The sequence below is a fragment of the Musca domestica genome, unplaced genomic scaffold (assembly GCF_030504385.1).
Source record: "Musca domestica strain aabys unplaced genomic scaffold, Musca_domestica.polishedcontigs.V.1.1 743, whole genome shotgun sequence".
Classification (NCBI taxonomy): domain Eukaryota; kingdom Metazoa; phylum Arthropoda; class Insecta; order Diptera; family Muscidae; genus Musca; species Musca domestica.
Genome location: NW_026712392.1, coordinates 28278 through 43136, shown reverse-complemented (window position 1 = coordinate 43136; position 14859 = coordinate 28278).

Genomic DNA, 14859 nt, shown 5'->3' with positions numbered 1-14859 from the left:
GTTTGTTTTCTTTTCATTTCCCCCACCCTTAGTTTTATTTGCAAACAGTTGTTATTTTATTTATTTTAAAATTTGTCACATCCATGGCCAGGGACGTGGCGGGAAATCAATTGTGAGTAGGGGTTTTGAGGAGGAAAGTAATGTGAAAAATAACATTTTAAATAAAGAGCGAGCAGCTATTTCCAAGTGTTAAGAACTATAGAAAAGTGTCGCTTGGAATAGTGAATGACTCCATTGATGGCCACGTCCCTGTTCCCAAACCATGTTTCTCCCTATCGATCTATTTCATATCTGTGAGTACTCATGTCAAAAATAAAGAAATTCTGAGTGCATTTGGTTTGTTCTACTGCTGATTGTTTGTTTCATTTGGTCGTTTCGTCTTACTTGCTCTGGGCCATCATGTGCAACAAGAAGTGACATTATTTGCGCGAATGTTTGTCTATTTGGTCGTGTCGAAATATTTGTAGCAGTTTTTAAAGCCAAAGAGCTCATGTCGAACATACATATACATATATGTAGGAGGGGTGTTATGGAAAGTAGGCAAATATTTTCAATTTTATGGCCCTTTATAAAAAAGTGACTGATTGACTAGCTTCACGATTCATCAACGCCCAGACGAAACGGCTGAAGCAAGAATCTTGAAATTCTGGGTGAGGGTCGCTCTTGATCCGAAAGGGTCAGATGAGTCTGGGTTTTTAGAAATTCGTATTAGGACGGTACGACAAGTACTAAAAGTTACGAAATATGGTAAACTTTGTAAATATGGTACAATTTGTAAATATGGTACCCTTTATATTTAAATTTGGAATGAAGGTCTTTGATGGAGTATATGATATATGTATGAAAGGGTTTTTGTTACTATTTCGTATCATGTGAAATTTGGTATGGGAATCAAGGTTGAGTCGATGTAAGGAGAAAGTTTTGGAAGTGTATATGCATGTATACGAAAAGTACTAAACGGTACTAAATTTAGTAAAATTTGAATTTGGAGGAACGGATGGAGATGGTATCCTGAAATTTGAAATTAACATTACTGGAGGATTGGCACATAGAGGATTTTTCGACATTTGTACTTATGTGCACAAAAAGTACTAAACTATACTAAATTTGTTACAATTTCTATTTGGATCAACCGATAGAGCTGGAATTCTCAAATTTAGAAATAAGATTACTAATGCATTCTAGGACAGGTAGTTTTGAAAATTCGTACTAATGCGTACAAAATGGTACTAAAATTGGTACAATTTTAATTTTGGATAAACCGGTGGTGTTGGAATCCTGAATTTCAAAACAAGATTAATTTTGGGCTGTATGATGTGGGTAGTTTAGTAATTTTGTTTATTTATATGTACTAAATAGTACTAAATTTTGGTACAATTTGGATTTTGAGTGAACCAATAGAGCTGGTATCCTGATAATTAGAAATAAAATTACTGCCAGACTATAGGATCGGCATATGAAGGTAGTTTTGGAAATTTGTACTTATGTGTAGTAAATGGTACTAAATTTGGTACAGTTTAAAATTGAACCGGTAGAGTTGGAATCCTGCAATTTGAAAATAGGATTTATATTGGACTGTATGATATGGATAATTTAGATTTTTTAAACTTAATTTGGCACAATGTCGGTTTGGATTAAACAATAGAGCTGGTATCCTGAAAATTAGAAACAAGATTACTGCCGGAGTATAGGAACGGGATATATTGGTAGTTTTGGAAGTTCGTACTTATGTGTAGTAAATGGTACAAAATTTGGCACAATTTAAAATTGAAGCGATGGAGTGAGAATCCCGAAATTTAAAATAAGATTTATATTGGTATGATGTGAGTAGCTTAGTACTTTTTTCACGTAAGTGTACTAAATGGTACTAAATTTGTAACAAATAAAGCTGGTAACCGAAAAATTGGAAATAAGATTTCTGTCGGAGTGTAGGATTGGAATATGCAGTTAGTTTTGCAAATGTGTACTTGTGAGTACTAAAATGTACAAAATAAAGTACAACTTAGAATTTAGACAAACCAACGGGGGTGGAATTCTAAAATTTGGAATAGGGATTACTGTGGGAGTGTAGGATTAGCGTGTGTAGGAAGTTTTGTAAATCGTACTTCTGTGTACTAAATTGTACTAAAGTTGGTACAAATTGGAATTGTGATGAACCGATCGAGCTGGAATTCTGAAATTTCGAATGAGAGTCACTGATGGAGAGCTGGATGAATGTACCAAAGGGTTAAAGGTGGTTTGGAGATATGTACAGAGTGAGATGAAAAAACTTCAACCAACTTCAGACAGATGTAATTTCTAAGCCACTCGTCCGACAGATGTTAAAATTATTCCAGTGACAGCTCATTATATTGTTAACAAGTGTACGAAAGCATTTTGGTGAGAATTTTCCAGAAAAAAAGTTATTCGTGATGGAATTCAAGCGTGATAGTGTGATTTCTTTATATTTGGCTGGAAAACCACAAGTGGCTATCGTTAGAGCTCTCCAGCATTAAAATGTGAATAAATCTTTTGCGTCTTGTACCATCACTCTACCGTGATACTGGTAGCGTAGCCCGACATCAAGGAAGTGGACGGAAGAAAACAGGAACATTAGCAGAAATGGTTCGAAAAGTAAAGAAGCGACTGGATCGAAACCCGCGTCGCAGTGGCCGAAAAATTGCTCGTGAGCTTAACATATCGCAATATTCCATTCGGCAAATATTGAAAAATGAACTCGGGATAAAGCCATTGAAATTCCAAAAAGTGCAAGAACTTACACCGCAACCAAAAGAAAATAGACTCAAATGAGCTAAAGAGATGCTTCGCTTGGCCGAAAGTGGTGAACTGCCGAATTAGGTTTTCTCCGATGAGAAAAGATTCGTTGTCCCGGAGTTTGTAACCAAACAAAATGATCATGTTTACTTGCCAAAGAGGTCTGCTGAAAATACGCAACTTCCGTTGGCCACCAGAACTCAAGCGCCGGCCATGGTGATGGTGTGGGCCGACATAACAGCCGATGGTCGCTCTCCGCTCGTATTAATCGACCGTGGCATCAGAATAAATGCCAAATATTATCGGGAAAATATTGTTCCGGGTGTATTAAAGCCTTGGGCACGCAAACAATTTGGCCGCAGACCTTGAGCATTCCAACAGGACTCAGCACCATCGCACTCAGCAAGTGCCACAAAAAGAATGGTTGCAAAATGAGGTTTCTCACTTCATTTCCAGCGCACAATGGCCACCAAAATCTCCGGATATTGGACTATCGTGTCTGGAGTATTTTGGAAAGCAAGGTTGGCACTAAAAATAAACAAAGTGTCGATCACCTCAGGCCAGCGCTTCGCCGGGAATGGACCAAAATACCGCAGAGCAACATTCGGGCAGTGTGTGACGATTTCATTGGCCGTTTGAAGGACATAATTCGTGCCAAAGCTGACCAATTCGAACAAATCTAAACTTATTCTAAAATTTGATGCTATTTCCGACATATTTAGCTTTCATTCAGTGAAATAAAAAAATTTAAAAAAATATTAGTTTTTTTTATTATTTATTATTATTAGTTTTTTTTTTATTTTTTTTTTGTGTTGGGTATAATTTGGTATTGGGTAACCAGTACTTGCAATTTAATATTTTGTACTAGGATCGCTAATTATATGTGGCCTTAATGTGGAGGTGGTTTGGGAAGTGTGTACTATAATTGTACAAAAGATACTGAATGGTACTTAATTTAGTATTGGGTGAAGGTTGTAGGAGTAAAGGTGATTGATTAGGGCCGGAATCCTCAAATTTGATATTGAGGTCTCAGTTGGTATCTAGAATTGAGATATGGAGGTGGCTTTGAAAATTTGTCCTATAGTTGTACGAATTCTGCCTTTGTAGGTACCCACTAAGAACAAGTAAAAAAAGCGTCTAAGTTCGGCCCGGCCATTAGAGAGAAACTTGAAAATTTGTATAAAAACTTCGTACAAAAATAACATTAAAATGAAAAGCGTTTTATGGGGGCCATACAAAGATAAGGATCTGCATAAGTTTTTTTACAGGCTTCAAATACGAAATTTAAAACAATTCCGGTGAATAATGTCTCTAATATCATAAAAATACCGAATAAAGGTGGTAATGTTATATATGGGCTATATGAAGGCGTGGACCTGCATAGACAATTTTCCGTCTTAGGCTGTAGTACCCATTAAGAACTTTAAATATCAAATTTGAGACAATTCCGCTCTATAAATCATGAAAATACCGAATATCGGGAGGTATCGTTATATGGGGGCTTTACGATATCGTCGACCTATATAGACAATTCTTTTCCAGAGTGTAAAGTACTCAGAAGGAACTCCTTGTGTGGATTTCAGACAATTCCTTGGAAAAATATGGTGTGGTGGAGGGTATTGAATACTGTATTGAATACTGAGGGTATATATTCTAGGTGGAACATAGGGAATGTAAACTCAACAAAAATTAAAAAATGTTCAAACTCCGCCTTAAAGCCACACCTCTTTGGAATTGACTTTCAACGCCCACCCTCCTATATTTGTCAAATGTGAAGAGGTCACGAAGCACTTCCAGTCATCGTGTTGGATGTATTTGGATGTATAATCACGAACACCTCTGAATACCAACGAAGAAGTAGAAGAAGAACATTTTGCTGCATTAGACTGGCAACCAGAGCAGACGGACTAAATTGAAAAGAAAAGAAAAAAAAAAGAAAAAGTGAACTTGCCACGAGCATTTTGTTTAAAATGCATGCAACTTTGTTGTTGTTGTCGAGTGCAGTCTTTACTTGATTCTGCTTTTGTTGTTGTTGTTGCAGTATTGCAGAAAATAAAATATTCAGACCATGAAACAACAGCTGTGTCTTTTGCCATTATGACTGACGTACAGAGGACGGACAGACGAAGGCACTGACAAAAGCCTAAGTATGTCCAATATTTTGTAATCTCTTTTTCAGGTGCACTTGCACTCGCTCTTTCAATGCTACCCTTGCCACCGGGCAAGGTAGTGTGCAACGTGTGGTTGGGATATCTCATGTTTGTTGGCGGCCCATAAGCACGTTGTAGAACCATCAAAAACAAATAGGCGGCAGTTCGTTTTGTTTCGCTTGAGGAAAATATTATTGGTGGTGGCGGTGGTGGGAATATTATTTGAGGCCATTTGTACTTAAGACGTTGCACTTATATGTGATCGGTCGGCTATGCGTGGTCTAAGACAATAAGTGTGCTGGGCATTTTGTGCGTATATTTTATGTGGATGTAAGCAAAAATGTAAGCTAAGCATTATAATTTAATTATGAACCTGAAAACTGTCAGAGTACAGGTGCACTAGAGGCAGGTAGCCCTTCCCTTCTTTTTATACCCTCAAGCATATGGCTAGAGAAAATATAGAAGATACGGCCAAACGTGCCTCAGCAAAACAATGGTTTTAGACCCAAGGTATCTTTGGACCAAATCCGTTTCAGGACATTTGGAGACGATCTATAGATGTCCGCGCATCCGTCTGGTGGATGGTGCGCACGATAGCTTTCGATGGCAGTGTCCGATTTGATCCAAATTTGGTACATCGTAATATTATTATCAAATTTTGATCGAGTTCGGAGATGGGTAATATCGGTCCACTCCTCCTGGTACCTCCCTCACAAAATGTCAAAATTTTCAAAGAAAATAATTTACTGCACAGAAAGAAAAAAATAATCGAATTTTACTCCACTTTGCAAATCCTAATATTTGCATCAATACTATAAGGTGGGAAAATGGGCAATATAGGTCCACTCCATCAAGTACCTTCCCCAAAAAGGGTCAACATTTTGAATAATTACAACACTTAGAATATGTGATGTAAAAGTCAGATTGTCTTTAAATTTCACACATCCCAATAACTTTATTACCTCAAGGTCTGGTGTTAACATGGAATACATCGGTCCACTCCTTCTGGTATCCCCCCCACAAAAGGTCGAAATTTTGAATATTCATGAAGCTTAAAACATGCAATTAACAAGCGATTCCATTCATACTTGGCACATCTCAATATTTCCATCAAAACAAGATCTGTCATAAGGATGGTAGAAGTCGGACCATTCCTTCTGGTATCCCCCACAAAAAGGGGGATACCAGATTTGTATAACCAAAACAATCATAGAATCCGAGATAAGCATGCGGCTCTCTTCGTATTTCATACATCCTATTATTTCTACTAACACACGATCTGATGTAAAGATGGCTGAGGGTATACATCTGAAATCAAAACCGACTGATACTCTTTAGATTGTCTTAATTTCCCTTTAAAATTCCATTTTAGAATCCTTATGCTGAAGGAAATTATCGATGCGGAGCAACATTAAAGCAGATGCAGTATTTTATAGAAGAAAAGGCATTGCCTTAATACCCCCACCAGGAGATAAATGAAAATACAATAAAAATATTTAAAACACAGTAAATTTGGGGCATCGGAAAAATTTCAGCAAAAAAATGGGAAAACCAACATTTTACTCTGGTTAATTTCTTAATTGTAAGAGTCAAAGAGAGTACGAAGAGAGAGGGAGAGAAAGAGAGAGAAAAGAAAAACAAGTAAAAAAGTACCTACTTTTGACCGGGCCGAACTTTTAATAACCTCCACCATTTGGAAGGAACTTGAAAAAAAAAACTTGAAATAAATGTCGTCGAAAAATACGGTTTAAATGAAAAGAGGCTATACGAGGACGAAATTTCTTGCCATAGGCTGTAGTACTCATTTGGACGAAATGTAAAACAATTCCGTTGAAAAATGATGCTAATAAAAATAGCGAAAAATGGGAGGTACCATTATATGTGGGGTATACGAAGAAAAGGACCTGCATAGGCAATTTTCTGTCGCAGATTGAAGTATCCTTTACGAACTTCAAATACGAAATCTGAAACAATTCCGGTTAATAACGTCGCTAAAATCATCCAAATACTGAATATCGAGAGGTATTATTATATGGCGGCTGTACGAAGACGTGGACCTGCATACAAAAATGTTTGTCATAGACTGTAGTACCCATTAGGAACTTCAAATACGAAATTTTAAATAATTCCGGGAAATAATTTCGCTAAAATCATAAAAATACCGAATATCGGGAGGTACCAAATTAAAGGCAACATTTTTGCAGAACTGTTTTGCATTATTTCGAAAACGAAATCTACCAAACTAGATTTGGGCCTAAGGGGGCTTTCAACATATTACAGTGTTGTAGAAAGCATTTCCGAAAATGTATACAATTTTATATTATAATTTTCCTCTTGCATCACTTTCTGCCTAAGAGGAAATTGTATGCTACTTTCATGTAGAAAATCTGATTTTTTTTAATAAAAAAAATTTGATAATTTAATGAAAATATGGATTCCTTTTTTATGAAAATTTGATCAAAAAGATTTTTTGTTTTTAAAAAAAATTGCTTTGTAGAAGAATTTTCGCAAAAACCAACAGTTAAAGCTGAACTCTAAAATGTATTTTTAATATATATGGACTCCTGGTAAGAAGTAGGCATTTTATGATAAATAATTTTGTAGAATATTTTGACTTGATACTATCCCTCTTATAGAGAGTTTTTAACCAATTTTTTGGAAAACGTGACGACGATTAATTCTCATATTGTTACCAGCAATATCGTCGAAGACCATATACCTAAAAAACAAGAATTCCAAGGAATCCTGATCCGAAAATTTTGAAAAATATGTGGGAGGGGATAGAACTTTGTCTTCTACTTAGCTTAATTTGTGACGTAAACTTTGAAATCGCTGATAGATGTGTCATCTATATATTCTAAATTATACCGGGTTTTTCTTTATTTTGCTAAAAAATTGGGTTTTGTCGCACATTTTTATACTTTCCGTATGGTGTTACAATTATTACGAAATTAATCCGGCCAATACGTGTTGTCCTTAATTCGATTGTTATGTAATGGAATGTGTTACAGCACCAGCAGCGGCAGCCACATCAGTCATTAAATGTTTTTAATTTTATTTAAATACTTTAAGTGATTAAATGATCATTTTTTTAATAATAAATGATGTGAAAAGTGTATTACATACATGGATGAACAATATGTGTGTTTTTGGAATAGTTACAGATTAAGTGGTGGTGGGAGAGGTGAGGAGGTATATAGGAGCAGGGGTTGTGTATTTGAAAACTAGAACGGGCATTTAAATCAAATGCATTAAAAATACATTAAATTTTCAATAGGAAACGGTTCTAGCAAATATAAGCCACTTTATTTTTACAACCCCACCATACAGGATGAGATAAAAAGACTGCAACCAACTTCAGACTGCTGCCATCTCTAAGCCACTCGTCCGACAGCTATAAAAATTATTCCAGTGACAGCTCATTATATTGTTTACAAGCGTACAAAAGCATTTTGGTGAGAATTTTCCAGAAAAAAAGTTATTCGTGATGGAATTCAAGCATGATAGTGTAATTTCTTTGTATTTGGGTGGAAAACCACAAGAGGCTATGGTTAGAGCACTCCAGCATTTAAATGTGATTGAATCTTTTGTGTCTCGTACCATCGCTCGTTACCGTGATACTGGTAGCGTAGCCCGACGTCAAGAAATTGGACAAAAAAGAAACCAGCAACATCAGCAGAAATTGTTGGAAAAGTAAATAAGCAACTTGATCGAAACCCGCGTCACAGTGGCCGATAAGTGCCTCGTGAGCTGAACATATCGCAATATTCCATTCGGCAAATATTGAAAAATGAGGTCGGGGTAAAGCCATTGAAATTCCAAAAAGTGCGAGAACTTTCATCGCTACTGACAAAAAATAGACTCAAAAGAGCTAAAGAATTGCTTCGCTAGGTCGAAAGTGGTGAACTGCCGAATTTGGTTTTCTCCGCTGAGAAAACATTCGTTGTCCAGCATTTTGTAAACAAACTAAATGATCGGGTTTACTTGCCAAAGAGGTCAGCTGAAATTGCGCACCTTCGGTTGGCCACCAGAACTCAAGCGCCGGCCATGGTGATAGTGTGGGCCACCATAACAGCCGATGCTCCCACTCCGCTCGTATAAATCGACCGTGGCATCAGAATAAATGCCTAATATTATCGCGAAAATATTCTGGAGGGTGTATTAAAGGCTTGGGCACGCAAATATTTTGGCCGCAGACCTTGGACAATGCGGCCTTGGACCCAGCATGCGTGTGACGGTTTCATTGGCCGTTTGAAGGCCATAATTCGTGCCAAAGGTGACCAATTCGAACAAATCTAAACTTATTCTAAAATTTGATGCTATTTCCGACATTGTAAAAATGTACAAATTATGGCGTTTGACTTTCTTGCAGTTTTTTTATCTCACCCTGTAAGTCACTTTATTTGTATACCTCGAAATATACATTTTAGAGCCAACAAAGTATATATATTCTATGTCGATTTAGCAATGTCCGTCTGTATGTCCGTCTATCCGTCTGTGGAAATCACTCTAGCTTCCGAACGAAATGAAGTAGGTTGATAAAATTTTACTCAAATGTGTATTATGTCTGCAGGACTTTTGGTATTGAAAATGGGCCATGTAGGTCCACGTCTTCGTATAGACCCATATAACAGTACTACCCGATATTCGGTATATTGATGACTTTAGCGACATTATTCACCGGAATTGTTTCAAACTTGGTATTTGAAGTTCGTAATGGATACTACATCCTAAGACAGAAAATGAGTCATGTAGGTCCACGTCTTCGTATAGCCCCCATGTAACGGCTCCCCCCGATATTCGGTATTTTGATGATTTTAGCGACATTATTTACAGGAACTATTTTAAATTTGGTATTTGAATTTCGTAATGAATACTAGAGCCTATGACAGAAAATTTTCTGTACAGGTCCACGTCTTAGAATAGCTCCCATATAACGGTACCTCCCGATATTCGGTATTTTGATGATTTTAGCGACATTATTTACCGGAATTGTTGCAAATTTGGTATTTGAAGTTCGTAAGGGATACTACAGCCTATGACAGAAAATTGTCTGTGCAGTCCACGTTTTATAACCCCATGGTACCTCCCTATATTCGGTATTTTGATGATTTTAGCTACATTATAAATAGATTTTTCTTCAAGTTTGGTATTTCAATGTTGTAATAGCTTATGGCAAAAGTTTCCTATGCACGTCCACGTCGTCTTATAAAGCTACAATCGGTATTTTTAAGATTTTAACAGAACTTTTAATGGATTTTATTTTTTGTGAGAATTGCCACATTTCTACCAAATGGTGGAGGGTATTCAAAGTTCGACCCGGCCGAACTTGCAACTTTTTTACTTGTTTTCTAACTCAAATTCAAATTTCTTCTATAATCTTTCATTTAAAACAATTTTTCTAATGAATCTCCAATTAATGTTTTATATTTCAATTCTTCATTTCAGACTGGCTGCTGACTGAAAATTAGTGTGGGCATTAATGTAAGTACTTCAACAATTCAATATCATGTCATCAATATTAGCGCCTAATTGTTTAGAAAAATATAGCTGCCTATTTTTAGCTATCAACTGGTGTAAAAAAAGCACCCCACTTCCTATTCTACAACAGTTGCTCGCATAAATTTCGTTGACATTTGGCAATTAAGCGCTACAAAATGTTTTTCAAACAAACCGAAAGTGACACTTTAATCTTTTGACTACTTTTTCAGTCCACCACACATGCAATAGTAATTATTTCAAAGCAATTATGACTGTTTTTTGTGTAGATCGACAATTTTTACACCAGGCGTGTCGCTATTGCTTTTCTTGTTTGTTGTTGTTGTTGGATTACGATATGAAAACAGATTCCAATAGAATAGTTTTCATTGAATTCCATGATATGACACCATATCAAAAATATAACTAGAAGCCATTCAAGATATATGTGTTATTATGTATTTGTTGGTGTTTTTTCATTAAAAAAATATTGTATGAATAAATGTGAATTATGTGCATGTGTATTAGGGTGGATTGAATAAATATATATTTTTTTTAAGAAAATAACTAAAAAAATCAGCTATGTTCGGGAGGAATTTGAAAAATTTCCAAATAATTCCGTCAAAAAATACCGCTCAAAGGAAACCCGTTATATGGGGGCTATAAAAAATAAAAAATGTCTCTAATATCATCAAAATACCAAATAAAGGGAGATGTCATTATATGTGGGCTATATGAAGGCGTGAGCCTACATAAGCAATTTTCCGTCATAGGTTGAAGTGCCCATCAAGATCTTCCAAAACGAAATTTGAAATAATTCCAGTCTATAATGCAGCTAAAATCATCAAAATACCGAATATTGAGAGGTACCGTTATATGGGGACTATTCGATATCGCGGACCTATATAGACAATTCTTCCCCAGGGGTTAAATTACTCATAAGGAACTGCTTGTGTTTATTTTCAGATAGGTCTGAGAGACTTTGAGAAAATATTCATATACATTAACATTTCGGAGCTATGGAGTGTAAACCGAAATATTAATCAAAATCCATTTTTCAGAGATGTGATAGTCCTTCTTAAAAAATATATGCCTGAAGTCCTTTGAAAGTATATAACAAGTTGTAAAGAATAGCCGAATTGTTTCGCAAATAATTCGCATGTATTGAAAATTGTGACCCTTTGTGGGTGAGGTAGCAGCAGGGGTTCGCGGATATATATCATCTTCACAACAGATCTTGTGTTAGCAAAAATATTTGTAAATGTGAAGCGTTTGAGCGTGTTGTTTTTCAAAATCTTGAACCCTTCATGGGGGAGGTACCGGAGGAAATGATCCGTTCTATACCATCTTTATAACAGATCTTGTGTTGATGAAAATATTGAGACGTGCCAATTCTGAATGGAATCTGATATTAATTTCGAGTTTTTTAGCTTCATGGATATTAGCAATTATGACCCTTTGTGGGGGAGGTACCAGAAGGATTGGACCGATACGTTCCATCTACATACCAGACCTTGGGTTAATAAAAATATTGTGATGTGTGTTATTTGAAGACAATCGGGCTGTTACATCACATTTTATAATAGTCACAATTATTCAGAAATTTGACGATTTGAGGGGGAGGTAGTTGATGGGGTGGTGTATGCAAATATTAGGATTTGCAAAGTTGCCGCAAAATCGGATTATCCTTTCTCTTTCTGTGCAGTATTTTTTTTTTTTTTTGAAAATTTTGCCTTCTTGTGGGGCAGGTACCAGAAGGAGCGTACCGATATTTCCCTTCTTCGAACTCGATCTAAGTTTGACAAAAATAAATCGGATACTGCCTTCAAGAGTTAGCATGCCCACCAGCCAGACGGACGGACTTCACTATATCGGTTCCAAGTGTTCTGAAACGGATTTGGTCCAAACAGACGTAGGGTCTAAAACTGTTATTTCGACTAGGCACGTTTTGTTCGTATCAAATTATATATACCCTCTGTAGCCATATGGCTGTGGGTATAAAAACTCTACATCTGTCGGTACAGTTATATGGGGGCTATACCAAAATGTGGACCATTTTAAATACCATAAGTCCTGAAGACCTTACGTACATATAGTAAAATTGTATCAACCTGCTACATTTCGTTCGAAAGCTATAGTGATTTTCACAGACGGGCGGAGATTACAAACGGAATGACAAACTTAATATACGCTCCAAAATATGGTGGAGGGTATATGAATACAATTTCGTAGTTTCATAGTCCCGGAAAAATATCCTTTAAACACACGTTTTACAGCTCTGTGAATCCTTGCAAAAATATTTAAAAAAATATTTATACGGCTGTGATAGTCCTTGAAAAATATTTCTGGAAAACAACTTTCATACCTTCGACTGTTCTCGAAAAATATTCACGTTTTTTGTTTATATAGATTCACATTTCAGAGCTCATATAGTACTTATAAAAATATTCAACATATTCACAATTTATAGCTCGTAAAGTTTCTGAAAAAATATTCCTAAGAATCCAAATTTGAAGCCAAAAAAGCATTCTTACAAAGTCCACTTTTCTGATAGTCCTTAAAAAAATATTATAACAAATCTATGGGTCTGACAGTCGTTCAAAAATATCCCTTTATATTACGCTTTCCACAACACCCGTAGTCCTTGAAATATTCCATTTTATTACATTTTGAAAACATTTTCTTTAAAAATGTCTCTATGTCCTTAAAATCTCTGATTGTCCCTAAAATTTTGTATTAAGAATCAGGCTTGGTAGGCCCGGTAATCCTTGATGTTCTTTTATAAAAATTTTTTTTATTAAAATCCCAGGTTTTTGAACTTTGAAAGTTCTTGCAATTTCTTCTTAAAAATCTACTCTTTACAGCTCTGAATGTCCTAGAAAAAACTTTTCTTAAAAATCTGCGTTTCATAGCCTCTAAAATTAATCTCAAATACAATCACATTTAATAGCTCAAATGGACCTTGAAGTATGTCGCTTCAAATACGAAATTCAGAGCTCAAATAGATCTGGTAATAAAATTCCTAAATATACGTTTCATTGCGCTGATAGTCCTTGATATATTCTTAAAAAACCTCCAGTTTTTAATCCATAAAAATATTCTTACAAAATGCACCTTTTGACCTCTTATAATCCTTAGATAAATATCCTTATAAACCCAGAGCTTTGATATTGCTTCAAAAAATATTATTATAAAATCCTGGTATTATTGTAAACCAGTTAAAAATCAGTAAGTTCGGCCGGGTCAAACTTTGAATACCCTCCACCATTTGAAACGAATTTGCAAATTTTCAAAAAATTAAATCCTTAAAGAAATCTGTTAAAATTTTAAAATATACTGAATATAACCGTTATATTGAGGTCTATACGACGTGGACCTACATAGGCATTGTTTGTCACAGACCATTACCGTATTCAAATTCGAAACTTGAAATAAACGGTGAATAATGTAGCTAAAATCATCAAAATATCGTATATAGGGAGGTACCGTTATATCGGAGCTGTGCGAAGACCTGGACCAGCATAGACAATTTTATGTCATAACCTATAGCATCCATTACGAAGTTCAAATACCATATCTCAAACAATTTCGGTGGGTATTGTACCTAAACTCGTCAAAATACCGAATATAGGGAGGTACTGTGGGGTCTATACGAAGACCTGGACCTGCAAAGACAATTTTCTGTAACAGACTGTAGTTCCCATTACGAACTCTAAATACGTAATTTGAAAAAAATCCGGTTAATAATGTCGCTAAAATCATCAAAATACCGAATATAGGGAGATATCGTTATATGGGGGCTATACGAAGACGTGGATCCGCAGAGATAATTTTCTGTCATAGACGGTAGTATCCATTTCGAACTTCAAATACCAAATTTGAAACAATTCCGGCGAATAATGTCGCTAAAATCATCAAAATACCGAATATCGGGAGGTACCGTTATATGGGGGCTATATGATATACTGGACCTATATCGAGAATTCTCCTCCAGGGACTAAAGTACTTAGAAAGAACTTCTTTTGTGGATTTTCAGACAGCTCCATTAAACAATTTGGCTACAATCATCAAAATACCGAATATCAGGGATACCGTTATATGAGGGCTATATGATATAAGGGACCGATATAGCCCATCTTCGAACTTGACCTGCCTGCGGGCAAAAGAGATATTTGTGCAGAATTTTTGCTTGCTATCTTAAGTAGTTTCAACTCTAGCGTGATTTTAACAGGCAGTCAGACAGACAGACGGAAAATTACGGACGGACAGGGCTTAATCGTCTTAGAATTTTACTCTGATCAAGAATATATCTGCTTTGTTACGTCTAAAATTATTATTTGATGAGTTACAAACGGAATGATGAACTTTATGTACCCTACATACTATGTATGGAAAATCAATCATTCTTTCGAAAATTAACAAAAAAAGAAACAAACAAACAAAATATATACTTCTAAAAATGCTAAAATTCCGTACT